Source organism: Lytechinus variegatus, chromosome 9 (genome assembly GCF_018143015.1).
Source record: "Lytechinus variegatus isolate NC3 chromosome 9, Lvar_3.0, whole genome shotgun sequence".
Classification (NCBI taxonomy): domain Eukaryota; kingdom Metazoa; phylum Echinodermata; class Echinoidea; order Temnopleuroida; family Toxopneustidae; genus Lytechinus; species Lytechinus variegatus.
Window position 1 is genome coordinate 34,020,972 of NC_054748.1, and position 18,261 is coordinate 34,039,232.

At 34.2% G+C, this 18,261-nt stretch overlaps 1 long non-coding RNA gene across 1 annotated transcript; it reads left to right on the forward strand.

Annotated features, from left to right (window-relative positions):
- Positions 1-3,067: 3,067 nt before the first annotated feature.
- LOC121421747 lies at positions 3,068-5,295 on the forward strand. The gene is made up of 3 exons (XR_005971036.1): positions 3,068-3,106; positions 4,512-4,636; positions 5,118-5,295. It is a non-coding gene; the product is annotated as an uncharacterized LOC121421747 (long non-coding RNA).
- Positions 5,296-18,261: the final 12,966 nt, after the last annotated feature.

Genomic DNA, 18,261 nt, shown 5'->3' on the forward strand with positions numbered 1-18,261 from the left:
CATATATATATATATATATATATATAAAACCCTCAAAAAGAGTTTGGAAATCTGATAAGAAACAAACTTATAAAGACAAAATAAATTCAGGCATGTACAGTATATGATATTTATCTATGTGAAGAAGTAAAACAAAACAGAGCATTTTATATAAGCAAAATATCATAACCATTATCAAATAAAATTCTGAGAAAATGGAGGGATCCACTAAAAAGAAGTGCTTGTATAGATGAAAATTAAATACATCAAATTTAATCGATCCAGGATGCCATTTAAATCGATCTAATAAAGAAATTTTAAATCTTTGGAAAATTAATTTTGATTTCAAATTAATCAAAACGAAAAAAAGGATTTGGAATCTTTTCAGTAACCTTGTATTATTTTGGAATTTAAAAATGAGACTGAATGAAATGAAATCAAAATGCCATTTATATTCTAACAATTGATAATTGAGCTTTTAACTTTGACTAAAATATTTTAAAGGTAATATTTATTTTTAAAAGAGCTATATTAAACATAAATTATCTTTTTTTGAACATTAAATTTTGGCAGATTTACTCATGACAAAAATAGTAAATCTTGTAACGGTAGTGTCATGCCCTTTAGAATGGCCCCGATTGCGTGTAAAATCGATAATCGTTAACAGTGCTACGGATGTCTCCTGTCATTTTCTGGATAAGAGCAATTGTGTGCCTGCCATGCGTTTCAATGAAGTGGTCCACAAATGTGGTCCAGTGGATTAGCCTCCGGACTCTTAAACCGGCAGGCCTTTGGTTCAAATCCTAGGCATGAAACTTAATGACAAGTCGAAAATGATAGTGATGCAAAGGTACCTTGTTTCTGGTACAGATTGAAAAGTAATAACATCTGAAATAACAAGAGTGATGAACAAAGATTAAAATTACAGGTGGATCACGTGAGTCCACCATACCCTCCTAAAGCTGATTGCTCTCCCATATTGTTAATACTTTGCTCCCTTTTGTATCATTTCCTCATATTTCAAGAGATGAATTAATTCAAATGACACACTATTGCGTATAGATAATTTTGCTTGATTCTAGCACCTCTAAAAACATTTTATATTTTAATCAATCCAGGTTAAAGGTATTGTTTAACTTTGAGAGCTGCCGATTTAAAAAATTCTAAAACCAAGATGAAACATGTGTACAAGTGCATTTATTAGAACTAATAAACCCTGAAAACAACCATTATTGAAAATGAAAAGCTAAAACTACAAGGCAAACCCCGATTTTGTAGAAAGGCGTCTTACAGACGCCTAAATAGTACACATAAGTGTATGGGATGAAATTAAGACGGTGTTTCTGGTCACTTTATATTTAAATTTTTGAATCACTAAATAATTATTTTCGAACGCAATTTTTTCTGGGCTTCATTTTTGTAACATATCACAGGCACAGGTGACAAGTGTGACCTTCTCGCTCAGATTTTTAAAAGTCAAACCAATGTTAACTTATCACTTTAAAGGGATGATCCGGGCTGGAAATATATTTCAATAAATAGAGTATAATTCACAGAGCAAAATGCTGAAAATTTCATCACATTATATTTTCTCTATATATTTTTTGCTTGAGTGCTACGATAAAACTTAACAAACTCAAGGTACTCAACATATTTTCCTCTTGTCAGCTTTTCACAACATAAAGAGATTTTCCAAATACATATAAATCAATAGTTTGATAAAACCTGGTGGAATTGAAGCCATTAAAACAATTTCCATAAAAACTCCCAACACCTCGGCCTCATTGGCTGCTATTCAAGCATTTTTTTTCCTGATATAGTTTGCGACTGCATTTGTTTTTTCATTACTTTGTCTTATCCTTTAATTATATTCATGTCTAAATTTTGTTACGACACTACTATAAACTTGTCACATTACAATGTACTTTCATGTCATACTAGGATTATGTTTTATCTATTGTAAATTTATTTTGACTTTACAATAAATGCAGAAACTCCTCCCCCCCCCCCCCTCCAAAAAAAAGTAAAACACGTTTTATTGTCTTCTCTCAATTCACTGACCTATGAAGCAGGTCCATGCTCAAATCAAATATAAAATAACAAGATAAGGCTCATAAAGCAAATTCTACTATCAAGTATTAACACAGAATTATACAATTGTACAACAAATTATACAATTATACATAATGACCAATGAGAAGGCATGCAACTTGTTTCTTGTACAGATTGAATTCTTATGAATCTGAAATTATGAGCGAGAAAAACAAAGATAAAAAGTATTCATTATAATCGATCCAGCATAAGAATTGAATCGATCTAATAAATTTATTTTATATGTGTAAAGAATTTATGATGATTTGGCACTTGACAAAGATAATGAAAGGGCTTAAGATATTTTTATTTACCCAGATTATTGCAAACATTAACAATCAAACAGAAAAAAATAGATAGAGCCTGAGGAATAAAAATGATATTCAGAGGATATTCAAGTTCTTAAACTTTGTTCAAAATATTATAAAATTGTTATATATTATATCTTAAATTTCTCCTCATAATTTGGTGGGAAGACATTAAATACTTAATTAAAGTAGTAATTTTGACAGATTTACCTCCTGCATGAGTAGTAAATCAAAGATCGGACAGTACATAGACCGCGTAATGAAACGCTCACAGAGATACGATCATACGTAGTATACGTAAGCTCCCGAAGGGAGCTAGAGAGGCAACTCTTTTCGCGCGTTTTTTATTTTCCATAGGTTTTGTACATAACAAAAATGGCTGCCATTTGTCCAATTTGAAGGTTGATTTTGGAAGGTCAATGTTTAATTCATGAGTAATGACGTCAAAATACGCTCAATGCACTTGTATGATTGGATAAAACGCTAATGTTTTATTCATGCCTCATGCATTAAACATTTTTTCCGTCCCACAATTCCCTACGATATCTGTGCGAAGTGTCGTTCTTTTGGATTCTGCGAAATTCAACTTTTTGAAATACAATAGCAAGTCTAATTATCTGTTTTTAGAATTGATGTTTGAAATCATGATTTCTGAGTGAACTTCAAAGGAGCAGAAAATCTTGGAGGAAACATTAATATCAATCTAATGACATTCCATAGGAATAAAAGTAAGTTAAGTTCAATTCCTTACTTTGTAATGTGTTTGCTGGGGTTCGGCGTCGCATGCATGGCTTTATGTGCAGTTTACAACGCAAACCACAATTTCCATATTTCCATTTCTTTTTCCTGTCTGATCCTAAATAAGTCTGAAATCTGACTGACGTATTTTCTCAGAAAATAACATAGTTTTTCGTAGAACTAAGTTGGTTAATTGGGATGCTTCATGTCCGCCCTTATCAAATCTGTATTTCAGTTCTTATTGTCAAATATCAGGGGTAGATGTGGACTTGTTTACGGCAAAGCTGAATCAAAATTAAGCCAAATACCGTATATAGCCAGAGCGGGATGCGGACTTTGATATCGCCGGTGCCAGCCGGCTGCGAAATTGCCGATGTAGGCTATACTAGGTCATTAGGTGTTGGAAATTAATTGTCAAACGAGCTTGAGTTGAAATTTGAAGTTATAGGCCATGGGCCTAGTACTGATTTTTCGACACCGCTATTTCAATATAATTATCTGCATTTAAAATGAAATGAAATTAAATCTAATAGAACTGAATCTGTTTGGAATGATATTGGTAGATTTTGCCATGCTCATGGAATGATTTGAGACAGATGTTAACGTTTTTCTTTTTTTAAATAAAAGTAAGACCCTAGGATAGGTCTAACTTAGATATAGATTTTTAAAAATAAAATTCTAGACCTGTCTGGTTTCACTTTTTTTCTACAAAGATTCAAGTTGACTTTATTTTAATTCCTGGCTGGACCATTGGACTTAAATATAATTAGTCTAGCAACGGAGTTTAATGATTTTTTTTTCGGGGGGGGCAACATTTCTTTGTCAGGGTTCAAACTGCTCAATTGTTTTTTGGAAGGGTTGAGAAAATTTATAGTGCCCTATTTTGAATTGTTTAAGTATAAGGCTAAGCAGAGAGAGCAGCTGATCCAATTGATTTATCTTTATTGTCCTCACTTGGTGTTATGTGTGGTGAAAGGCAAAGGGTCATTTAAACCTGCCAGCAAGTAAGCTAACCCTATTTTAAGATAAATATCAAACTTAAAGAGGAACTCACTTAACGTAGAGATTCAACTCAGATATGTTTATAGACTAGTGCAAAAAATTTAATGATTGTATCGCACTGATGAATGAGCGAGAGCCATATTATCACACAAATGATAATTATCCTACATCTGTCAAAGCTGGCTTGGTGTATATATATTGAAGATTGACAAAAGACCTCACTATAGTAGGCCACGTATGCTTGAACCATTTAGTTTTTGGTCAAGACCTGCTTTTTTCTAGTTGGGAATTGTGGAAGCTGGAAACTCTGAAAATTTTGTTTTAAGAGAGGAATTTTGTTTATCACTTTTGAAATTTTTAACTGTAAAGTATTGTATGTATATTGAATTGCAGATCCAATGGGATCCAGTTCTTAGCAGTCCCAGCCTAGTCAGAAGTACAAAGTCAAATACCATTTGCACATCACCAAGAGGTACAATCTGATGAGTAACAGGATATCTAATCTAAAAGCTTGCCAGGTATGCTTGTTTTCATAAAAATATAAAAAAAAACTATTTTTTCTGAATCATGTTATCCCATAAAGTAAAGCTCCATGATGAGATAATATTCTTTTGGATTCAAATTCACCAGTATTTCCATTATCATCAATGCATACCGTACTTATTGTCCATGTCTCTTAGCTATATTAATCATACATAAAATCACTTTAAAACTCAGTTACTCTGAAGACAGAAATAAAAAAGGACAAAATATTGAGATTAATCTTTCGATATATATTTGAATGGGTTTTCACACTTAATAAAAAAAAGTTATATGAATAATGATCTATAATAGTGATCTATGATTTTTATCTGGCAACATAAGTTACTAGATAATATTGCATGGAAGAGTAGGGGCTCATAAAAAGTTTAAAACTTCTAAATAAACTGGACTAGATGAGTAAGAATAATTTATATCAGCAGCTCATTTGGTTCCTTTCTCTTTTTGTTTACTATGCAGGTTTCACAAGCTGTTTGAGTATCAGTAGGGCAGATCAAGAAGAAATATGAAGGCCAGGTTCATAAAAAGCAGTTTCTTCATTGCAATTACAGATTTAAAAACTTGAATGAATTTAAATAAATGTGTCAATACATATTGAATGCTGCTTAAACTACACATCTGTTGAAAAAAAGATTAATTGGAGTATAGATATTTAGGTCCATAGGTTTCACACAAGATTAAAATATTTTTCCAAAGGGCACACTTACCCCCCCCCCCTTATTAATGTTCTAATCATCTACATGTAGTACTTATAGTAGTGAAAGCACTTTGAATAATATTAGTAGTTTTAAAGGGATAGGTTGTATTCTGTTAATCTAAACAATGCAGAAAGGGCCTTTACTGAGGTCTGGGCTATGTAACATACATGCCTACAGACATATAAAAGGTGATAAGAAATAATGGATTTTCATTGAAAAAAATTGCATAATAAAAACAATGTGACAGAACAAAGGGCGAAGAAATCACTCTCAGTCCTGGACCCCAATTCATTAAAGGGGAAGTTCACCCTGAAGAAAACTTTGTTGTAAAAATAGCAGAAAAATTAGTAAAAAATATTGGTGAAGGTTTCAGGAAAATCCGTTAAAAAGTAAGAAAGTTATTAGAGTTCAAAGTTTTGGATTTGTGACGTTATAGACGAGCAGCTGCCCCATGTGTTATGTAATATAACATGCATGAATTTCAAATTTTGTATGGTTCCTGATGACTTAATTTTGTTTTCTATTCATGATTGGGTATGAAATGATTTGTCTATTGATACACAAAAGGTAGAGTGAAAACCATTTTCAATTTTCTGAGAAAATGACATTTATTTGATTTTTTACCATTCGCTATGTATGAATGCTGCTCGCATATGACATCACAAATCAAATAATTGAAATTCTAATAACTTTTTAATTATTTGATGAATTTTTCTCAAACTTTAGGAAATATTTTTTATTATTTTTTCTGCTATTTTTACAATAAACTTTTTGTCAGGGTAAACTTCCCCTTTAAGACTAACCACTATTCTAACTTTGAAATTCTGGTAATTACTATGGAAACGTTAAAGCAACAGATCAAAATTGGGGTTCCCATGCTAGTTGCTAGTTACATTTGGGGCCAATTTACCACAATTGAAGTCCTTATGAAACAAGAACCTCTATGTATTGCTGGACATTAAGCTGTTGAATTCATTTTCTGGGGGAAGTGAAAAGTTGCACTATTTTTTTGCGTTTTTAATCTCTTTGTTTTTGTAACACTGTATTGTCGATGTCCCATATAATGAACTAGATTAGCTCTGGAAATAAAAGAATTTGTTGGAAATAGAACACAGCTCTAGCAGCACTTCACAACAATAGACAATAAGCAACTTTGTTACTGATTTTCTAATGTGCAGATTTGGGAAGGCACTCTTTAGAGAAATGTGGCAATGTGCTCCCCTTTTTTTATGAAGTGTCCCCGATTAGATTAGCATGCTATTTCTTGTCAGCAAATGCTGTAAGTGAATAAACGTACTTATTTTTTCAATTTTTTTTCTCTAGATTTTACCAAAAAAATACATCCCCTCTCTTGTAATATCCTTGCAATTTCTGTTGCACTCATTATAGGCATTTTGCTGATGTAATTTGATGCTTTGGTGAGAAAAAAGAGAAAAAATATTTTTATCATGTATTCAAAAATTTATTAATTAATAAACATTTTGATTTGAAATATTACTTTCTAATCTTGATATTCGTGATTTAATTAATCCACCAATTTATATTCCGTGAAAGATATGTGATGATGATGTTATTGCTACCAAACTGTGTTGTGATGAAATGGCACTGAAGATTACTTCTATATGACTGGAATATGATGGTGCTACTGATTGATTGATTGATTGATTCTGTATGTCGGGTATCCATGCATGGGTATAATACTAGTACAACAGGTATTTAGTATCAACATAACATGCGTGGCAAGATAGCCCATAAAAGCCATTGGAACATGGCATACTGTGACATTCAGGTGCAGCTGAATTAAAGACATGAATGAGTTTGATTTTAAAAGTGGGATAGAAATTAAAATGAAATGAGAATAATTGTTTGCTCGCATGATTATGTGGAATGTGTGTGTGTGGAAGAAAGAGAGGGGGGGGGGTGGAATCGATAGAGAAATATAGGGGGTGGGCAGGTACAAAATTTTTATTTTATTTGGAAGTGACCTTTAAGATAGCCTTGATGAGAGCAAATACATGGGGGGGGGAACTGGGCTCTCTTTTGTTCCCATCCCAAACTCAGACTTTAAAAAACAAATCTTCATAAGATTTGCACCAGATTGTTCATTTCAATTTCAAAGTAAAGACAAAATGACCTGATTGCTCTCTTGCTCAGATTTTTCTCATCATTTTAAGTATTTACCCCACCCCCCAAAATAATAAACAAATATTTGTGGCTATTCATGAAGTGTAATGAAAATAATGGGCAGTGATGAACACCAATACTATAGAGCAAGCAGATCCCTAAGTTCAATCCTACTAATGAATCTCTTGTAAGCTTCCAAAATGTCTTCCAGGGAAATATCTAGCAAATAAATAAGTGAATTAATTGATGTAGTAATAATCGCGAATGAATTAAAAATATGTAAACAAGAAAAGATGAATAAACAACTGAATACCTTGAGGGGGGGTGAACGGGGATGATCATAATGACGTGAATTTACCAAAGACGCAGCTCTATGAATACATTTCATATTCAATCACGTCGCGTATTATGCAAATTTGTGACAATTTGCTTATTTGCATATTTTTACGCTGTGCGCGCAGGCCAATTTATGACCACACCTCTGTTTCGCTGGTGTGCCATGAAGTTGCGGTGTCCATAGCCTTGTACGCGAAAAATGGGAGCAGTGTGCACTTTTGACCTTCCAAAATTTCCCCATGTCTGACCGGATGCAGAAGCGGAGTTTCACCCCCCTGGAAACGCTCGGGAAGAGCGCCCCACAGCGTTGAGTAAGTAACGACCTTTTTTACCTTTGCGTATCGCGAGATAGTTGTGTACAAAACATATGAGAGAAATGGTGAAGGGTTGAAGGGATAGACTATTTTTACATTTCAAATTTTTTTTTCTTCAAATTTTACCCCCTTATATTTGAGATGAGTATATTTCAGATGTTTCTTGGTAAGAAAATATGGAAACATTTTCACGAGCCACTCTTCTCTCCAAACTCCACTCTCTCATTTCCCCATATGTTTTATACACAGTCGCGTGCCGATATCACAGAACAATTCGTTGGCCGATATGCGAAGGTTTACTTACTCAACGCTGTTGGGCGCCCTTCCCCATAAGCATTTATCGAGCGTTTCAAAAAATCGCCGAAGTGTCCGATCTTCCCCTTGTAGTATCTTTGAGTAAATCTACTGATGATTCACCGATACATTCATTGCCATCCCGTTTCTTTCCACATCGGCTATCTGCATCTATTCAATTCAATTTATTTTCATTCTTCAAAATAATACAAATAACTACAAGATAGACTGATTCAATTTAAATAAATAATAGCATAAACAAAATTCAATATTGAAAAAAATGAAATACATATTTGAAAGTTATTTAAATATAGATTAATATACATATCAAGTTTAAGTCAATAAAATCAATATCATTAAATATAATTAAATCAATGCAATTACATATTATAAGAAGAATAGAGGGGGTCCACTGAAAAGCAAAGCTTGTAGAATGTGGACCCCTCAAAAAATAGATAAAAGGAATATAGAAATATATACGTAAAGTAATACATGAAGATAACGAAAAGGGCAAATAATAATGATAAATAAATAACACGAAACAACACAACTCAGGAACATGAGGTGGACAATAGTATGATGAGAACTGCCTAGAACATAGAAAGAAAATAGAGATAGGGAGAGGGATGCAAAGCTAATTTGCTGCATTATGTCTACACATACACACACATAAATACACGCAAACAGTTGCATTCCGTCCAACAACCATTTGGTCCAATCATCACTCCGTCTAACCCCATTTGGTCTATGACAATTTCGTCTCATAAGAAGTTGGTTTAATATCCATTTCATTTTCATTCAATTTGCGCAATTTAACACTTGGTCCAATTAGACAAAATGGTATATTGACTACATGGCTATCGGAACAACTGGTTATTAGACGGAATGGCATTAGACTAAATTAAAGTAGACCATGTGGTGAATGGACGAACAGGTGGTAGACCAGTTGATAGTAGACGACATTGGACGAATCGGCATTAGACGAATTGGAAATAAACCAATCTAATCTCTCTATCAACACTACAATTCTCTAAGGGGTTTCCGATAATGTAGAAACGAAGAACCTACAGGGGCTAGGAAGTTTATTTAAAGATAAATGAAAGTAGTTGCTGTAAAAGCTGATTTCACGAGAAATTCTGTAAAACCAAGGCTTAATTGTCACTATATCATCGAGGATCTAGATCTGGTACAGTTACATAAACTGAACTTTGTGAAATCTTGAAATCTACGCTGAAAAAATTTCACACTGAAGATCACCAACACAGATAAGCGCACGTGGGACAGTGTATCAGAGGCGTCGATCCGGGGAGGGGGGGGGGGCAGGGGGGCGATCGCCCCACCAATGAAAATATTTTGGGGGCAAACATATCGTTTTGCCCCCCCAATAATTCCACTGATGTGTAAAAATAAGGTAAAATGTGTAATGTTACACAGAAATCAGCAAGCGAGATTGAGATTCCAACTCGTTCTTTATTTAAAATTGTACTCTTTTAAAAATGTCCGCTTTTTAGATTGGAATATCAAAATTTTCAGCTCGCGCTTCGCGCTCGCATTATTCATGTAACAAAAACCCATACTTTTCATGATTAAATAGGTGAATAGAATGTCCCGTTTTCAGTTCTAAACCTCAACAGAACTCCCGCTTCGATTTGCAATAATCTTTTGTCGGATATATATCTTGTTCTTTATCAAAACTTTATTAAACTGTCTTTTTTTCAGATCAAAATATCAAAATTTTTAGCTTGCGCTTAACGCTCGCATCTATTGTTCTTTTAGATACCCGTCTTAATAATTGGTACCGAAAATGCTTAGAATATCAAGCTTTCAGGTCAGAATATAAAGAAATTTCAGCTCGCTCTCGGCACTCGCATTATCTGTGTATGAGATACATGTATATATCCTCCTCATGAGTTACTACAAACAGTCCTAAACAAGTATCTTTTTCCTGTTTTCATGTCAGTATACTAAAAAATATCAGCTCGCGCTTCGCGCTCGCATTAATTTGTTGGTGAGATTTGTGTCTCTATTTCATGAGTTACACACACACATATATACATGTCACAGCTCACTTCTGTATATATATATATATATATATATATATATACATATATACATATATATGTATATATATATTGTATATATGCATATGTATATGTGTGTGAGTTTGTTTGTTTTGCCTTTCGAAAGTTGATTCAGGATTTTGCCCCCCCCCCCCCATCTGGAAAATGGATCGACGCCCCTGCAGTGTATTACTATTGCTTTGAATGTCGGGCCCGACTCTTGACCCGAATCCCGTGCTTATTCGCTAATTTCTCAGCAATTACACAATTTCTTCCAGAATCCTTTGGTCCATATTTTTTTATTTATAGAAACAGACACCTTGATGGTTATTTCATTGGAATCTGTATGAACTCATTTTGAAATCGTTGCCTCAACTGGAATTTATCTTTAATGTAATCAAGGCTATTTTCTGAATTTAGGAACAGAGCAATTTTGCGCCTGCCACGTGTTTCATGGTTAAGCAGTCTTGGTTCACAAACAGTTGCCCAGTGATTAGTCTCTGGACCATGAAACAGTGGGCCCTGGGTTCGGATCCCAGCCATGAAACTTAAGGTCAAATGTAAAATGATAATGAAGAAAATGTGACTTGTCTTTGTTATAGATACAGAATCTGAAATGGCAAGAGAGGAAAACAAAAATTACAGGTGGAATAAGTCCACCTCCCCTCGAAACCTGGACACCTCCCCCATAATGTTTGTTTTAATTCCTTCTACCATCCAGTGTTGTAGTCAAGGCTCAAACCTCCAAGGCCGAGGCCAAGGCCAAGGCTTTAATACCCAAGGCCAAGGCTTCAATAACCAAGGCTGAGGCCAAGGCATGGAAACCCAAGGCCAAGGCCAAGGCCTGAAAACCTCAAGGCCAAGGCCAAGGCATTTTCAAATTTTCAATATATGTAACAATGGGACAACAATTCTTAGGCGGCAGACATGACGCACAAGACAAAGTGTATAAAAGGTGTGAGCGAGTGAAAATTTTGACCCTTGTACATAAATGAAAATAATTTCATGATAGATTTAGACATATGTTACTAAAATAATGATATAGTTACCTTTGTTCATTCAATTATTTTTCTAGGCGATTTACATTGCATTGATTATTATTACCAAGGTGATCTGATCCTGCCATCCTGGCATGACCAATCTCAACATATGTCTTTCTCTACTCCCTGAGACAGGAGAGGCAGAACATATTTTTGTTTGGGGGAGGGGTCAAAGCTAAAAAATAGCATTTAGTGCAAACAGATATTTTCAAATGAGATTAACAACTGCATGAAGAAGTTGTGTGTTTTGTAGAATTTCAGTTCAGCAAAGCCTTTTTAGGTGATTTCTAATTGATAGGACAGATATTTTGACTTAGGCTTTACTTTTCTGCAAGAAAGCATAGCGAGCAAGCGGTTTTGAAAAAAACAAATCAATTCTGAAGTTGTAAAACTCGATTTTTGGTCAATTATTGCGATAATCACTGTTAAAAGCTAGGGCAGCCTTGCGAGATGTTGCCAGCACAAATCACAAGCTCAAACTTCTGGACATTTCGTGTAATAAGAAATGAAAATGAAATATTCTGAGCTGTTATTGTAATCATGAAAAAGATGTGCATCTTACTAAAGAATTGAGCGTGAGCTTAAATTTTTAGTGACCAGAAAGGAAGCTGTTCTGGACTACATTCAGTGACTCATAAATAGGATACTTATTTCACCAATCAAATTATGCGAGCGCTAAACGCGAGCTCCAAAATTTACAAATTTGATAATTCCAACCTGAAAACTGGACATTCTTAGCGTTTTTTGTGTGTGAACAGGAACAGAAAGAGAACCTTACTTTAAATAATTTATGCGTCCGAGCGCGATCCAAAAATTTGGTGATTTTGTAACCTAAAATGTATCATGTTTTACTAAAAAAAATGTATTTCTTTTTTAAAAAGGGCATATATAATTTGGGAAAATTTTGATTTTGGAAAATAACCTTTTTTTTCCTACAGAGAATTTTCCGGGGGGGGGGGGGGGGCAAGAGAGCACAAAGCACAAGTTGAAATGTTCAAATGCTGACCTGAAAACGAGTCATTTTTAGGAATCTTGTCAGTTTTGTTTGTTTATTTCCGTGAAACTAGTGAAATGAAATTCACTGTCAAACCATATGATTAAAAATAAGTAGCTTTTCTTTATTATTTTGTTTTGTCAATCTGAGACACTAGACCCAAAACAAAATATAAACAATTCAATTAGATGTACTGTCAATCAACATATTAACCGATTTTGCAGTATTTTCTGCCAAACCAGCCCCCCCTTCTCCTCTCTATCTCTCTTCCCATTCCTCTTTCTTGCCTGTTTAATAAATAACAGGACCCCCCCGGAAAAAAGAGCGAGACAAGAAGTTCCACCACCAAGAATAAACATATAAAAAGAAATTGATATCATTTTCTGAACATATTGTCACAATATATCACAAAATTAGCTTTTCTAATAGTATAAGGGTGAAAAATTGTGCTCGCTTCAATCGCTTTCAACTTTTTGGGGCAGAAATTTTGCTCTAGATGCCATGCTTAGCCTCTCAAAATTTTGGCTCATCATGCCATTGACATATCCTATTTGGAAATGACAAAATTAAAGATTGTGTTCAAGTTTACAAAATCTTTTCAGATAATCATTAAGACTTAAAACATTCTTGTTGGTCAAAGAAAATAATACAAGGAAAATCCTAATGGAATAGAAATCAACCTTGTTATCATTCTTTAGAGTAGCTATTTTTAAAGTCTGAAAATTGTCGAAATTGCAGTCGGATCTGTTACAATTATTCCTGTCATAAAATCACTATAATCTTTATCATAATCATTATTATCATCATTATCATTATTAATATTGTCATTATCATCATTGGTCATGATATTACCAATAAATAATGTTATTTTCATCACTTCACTTTGTTATATAATTATGTGATGATAATTCTTGATAATGGTGATAATCACAATCCCTGCTAGTATATTACTACTACAGCTGCTGCTACTGCTGACTGGTAGTATTGACCATTTGTGTCATTAGATATACAGAACAATTTAAACATTAATTACTTTTGTGAAAGCAAATAAAAGTACAAAATACAAAATGCCTTGAAAAAGCCTTGAAATGCCTTGAAAATGCCTTGAAATTTCAAGGCTCGAAATCCTCAAGGCCAAGGCCAAGGCCCTCTTAAGGCCAAGGCTTGAATGTTCAAGGCCAAGGCTTTGAAAAAGTAGGCCTTAAGGCGCCTTAAGGCCAAGGCCGAGCATCAAGGCACTACAACACTGCTACTATCTTGTTTTTTTTTCATAAAAAACAGCAACAACACATTATTACTTCCTCATTTAAATAGATTAATTAAATCAAATGACAGAGTATAGATTACAGATATTTTTTTCATTCTACAACCGTAATAAAAAATCTATTTTAATCGATCAAGGTTACCATTAGAACCGATCTAATAAATTAAGTTTATAAAATTGCGCCTGTTTTCCGTTTACTTGTATTTGACCAAAATTAAAAGGATTTGAAATATTTGTAGTATGTTTGAATTAATTAAAATATTTAAAATTCGAACTGACTGAATAAAAACTGAGAAATGAAAGTACCAATAATGTATTTTTTAAATTTAACTTTTAACAAAAACATTTTTAAAAATATCATATTTTGTTTTCACTTGCATCAATTGGGGATTCAGCGCCTTGTATTAAGAAAATTTTGTCAGATTTACTTTTATCTCTGTAAATCTAATTTTAATGCCATTCCACTTTGAAGGAAATTACCCTAATTCCGGGAAATCCAGACGTTTTCCAGGTAATTTCCGGGAAATGAAAAAATTCCAGGAAATTCCGGGAGATCCGAAAATTACAATGAAACAGCAATTAAATATAGCAACTATTAATATTCATGTTATTTTTACATGATTTTAACATCCATACGTAGCTCAAAAGTTTTTCGCTCGCGCTCCGTTCTCGCATTTCGTAATGTTGTTCCTATTTTTAAAGAGGGCGGGGACAAAAATGCTAAATTCCCTGATTTTTGCCCCCTGGAACAAATTTACACTCGTTGTATTATTTATTGCCCGATTTTCGTTAAAAATCAAACTTGAAAATTCCAGGAAATATTTATGAATTTCAGGAAATTCGGAATCAAATTTCGGGGAATTTACTTTGGAGCTGTGGAAACGCTGGTCCAGAAAGTTAGGTCCAGATTTGAGAAAAGTAGACTGCCTTAGGCATATCGTGTTAATGCTGAATTGAGAAGTGTTCTGGCATAATTTGAGGGCACTGAGTCCAAATAAGCTGTTTGCCAACCTTGATTTTGATGTTTAAATCCTAAAATAGGCAAAACAATATGCCCGCCATTTTTTTTACTCTATTCTGACCCCCCAAAACTTGGAACAAAAATGTTTGTCAACGATTTTTTGTACTATTTGATCTCAGGAATAATATACTAAAAATCCACCAAAATCCGGATCCTGGAAAGTGGTTATTTTCAAAATGGCGTCTAAGATGGCCGCCATCAACTGAAAATTAAAATAACTGGCATTTTATCTACCATCGACACCTTTTCTGTGCATACATGTATTCAATGGAGTAGGGGATAAAAGGAAAGAGTGGACATAAGCACTCCAGCGTACCTGAAAATCCAAGATTGCGTAAAAATGGCTGCCATGGCCTAAAATTTCACAATTCATCTATTACCTATTTTAGTGTCTTTTATTTGAGTTTTATTCATTGGTGATTTTCAAGGGTCAGGAAGTAGACCGGAATAAGTTACGAGGACAGTCAACTGTCCACTATGTCCAAAAATCCAAGATGGCTTTCAAAATTCAGGAGTCTAAAATAGCTGTTGTTATCTAAAAACCCTAGAACCCGACATAGTTTGTTTAATATCTGCCTTGGCGATATGATGTTTGTGTCTAACCCATGGTTTAATGGGTCAGGAAATACGTTGGGACAAGTAACAATGACATTCTATGGTCCTCCATGTCCAAAAATCCCAGATGGTTTGCAAAAACGGAGTAAAAAATGTCTGTCGTTCATTACAAACCGACATAGTTTATAGTAAAAGCCTGCAGAATATGATTTGTTTAGTATAACGCATGGTTTAAAGGGTCAAGTATTAGATTGTGACAAAAATCGAGTCTATATAGGCCGTTCTTACCGAAAAACTGGCATAGTTTGTTTAATATCAGCCTTGGGTATTTGATTTTGGTGTTTAGCCCATGGTTTAAAGGGTCAAGTATTAAATCAGGACAAGTTACAAGGACAGAGGTCCAGCATGTCCAAGAATAAAAAAGGCTTCCAAATTGGATTCTGAAATGGCTATTGTTACCTAAAACTGACACAGTTTGTTTGATATCCGCCTGGGATATATGATTATGTGGTCTAAACCTTGGTTTAGTAATACATTAGGATAAGTAGTACATTAGGATAAGTTACAAGGGCAATCAATGGTCCTATATGTCCAAAAATCCAAGCCAAGTTGGCTTCCAACTAAGGAGTCTAAAGTGGCTGCTGATACTTAAAAATTGATATAATCTATTTAGTATCCATCTGGGAGATATGATTTTGGTGTCTACACCGTGGTTTCAAGGGTTGTTAAATAATACTTTTTTATTAGTTACAATGGTATGAAGCTGTCCATTTTACCTATTATATAAAGATGGCTTTCAAAATGAGTCTAAAATGACTTCCATCACCTAAACATAGTCATAATTAGGTGAACAAAATCTACACTATTGTGGTTCGAAGGCTAAAATAATAAATCGGGACAAATGAATAGGATGTTCAGTTTTTCTTTTCATCGTAAAAAGTCCAAAGTGACTTCTAAAATTGCGTAGAAATGACTGCTGTCCCCTAATCATGAAACCAAAGGATAGTCCTAAGCACAAAAATGACGTGGCTTGAAATACTTCTCAGTGAATTATGAACTTTTTAGGTGAAAGTGTACCTTAGTTTGTAACGTTTGTTTTTGGGATGTTTACTTATGTTCCACCACCGTCCAATTATGTCACGAATTGTTGTAAAACATATTTTCACGAGTCTTTGAAACAGAGACACCAAACTAGTGGCATGGGGTATAAAGTATTGTCGTTTTTGTATCAATGGTGGCCAATTCGAATGTAATTTCTGGAGCGTTCTCCATTTTTTTTACAAAATGGACAATGGTGTATCCATGTAATTCGTCTTTACATATAACTATTTTTCAAGCCATCTTTTTTTTTGCCAAACTGCACCATTGATAAACCTTGAAATTTTTCCAATGTAATTTTTTCCTTTGGAACCATGATTTATTTTATATATGTTTTATTTTATTCTCGATAGTCCCCAAAGTTATTTCTTCCAAGTGGATTTTATATGAATTGGACCATTTCAAAGATACATCGTCCAGACGTCCATTACAGACGCCATTTTGGAAGGTCATCTTGGATTCTCTGAAACACTCAACGATTATCTTGTAAACATGTCCTTATTCATTATTTACCTTGAAAGTGTTTTGATGATTTTGATTTTTATTTTGAGGATTTACTTTATTTTTGGAGTTGATGGTACAACGACTGCCGTTGTGGACGCTATGTTGGATTTCCAGGTAGCCTTGACGACCTTATGTAACCACATTGTATATCCTGTCTCAATAGACTTTGTTTAATCCAAACATGCCTAAGTTTCATGAAATAGACATCTATACCCTAAAAGTTATCACATTTCAAAAGCTTAACCTCGGTTAAGATTTGACGTTGACTTCGCCGCCGTCAGGGTCATCGCCGCCGTCGGAAAAGCGACGTCCTTGTATTGCTGCTGCTATGCAGGCGATGAGAAAATTGCGGACACGTTAAAGATATCACAATGTGAATATGCCCGCATCGGCCCAAAATTATCAAACGCTTGGCTATATCATTTGTCAATCAGCAGCTGTGAATCATGGCAGCCATCTTGGAATTAAAGATGGCTGACGAATCAATCGAACACATTATTTTTGCAACCCTGGGTATCAAAAATAGCGCATAGATCCCAGTTTCTGAAATACAATCACCCATAAAAATCGTTTAATATGGGAAACTGCATTAAAAATGCTGCCATTTTATTTTTGCCGACTTGAGGATGAAAACGTCGGAATCAAGATTGGCAAACAACATTTTTGGATTCAGCACCCCTGAATTAGATTAAAACAATAGATAAATTTAGCATTAACACAAAATGCCTAAAGCACCTTTTCTGAGCACATTTTTTTTTAAATCTGGACATGACTATCATTAAATCGGTTGAAATTTCGACTTAAATAAGAATAATGATAATAATAACGGTATATTTACCCAGGGTAGCCACTTCAGTTACGAAAACTGTTCTCCCAGTGGGCCCAATTATTATTATCACCCGGCTAAGCTAGGCTACCTATTCAGGTGCACAGAGCTTTTTGAGGAATTACTTCCTGCCGGTACCCAATTACATCACCTGGGTCAAGTGCAGCACACTGTGGATGAATTTCTAGCTGAAGGAACATACGAATCGCATGCATTTGCATGCATTCGTTGACCTCCACAGTTAAACAAAGCAAAAATCAAATTTGTTTTCTTAAACATGTATTTACTGTCTTTTTTCAAACTATTGACATATGTACTTAGTCCATACCCAAATCAAATATACACTAACATAGATAACATAAAGCGAAGTCTAAAATCAGTGCAACATGTAGTCAACGCAGAATTATACCATTGTACAACGATAACTAAGAATGAAAAGTTCAAAATGATAATGACGAACATACAAATTGTTCCT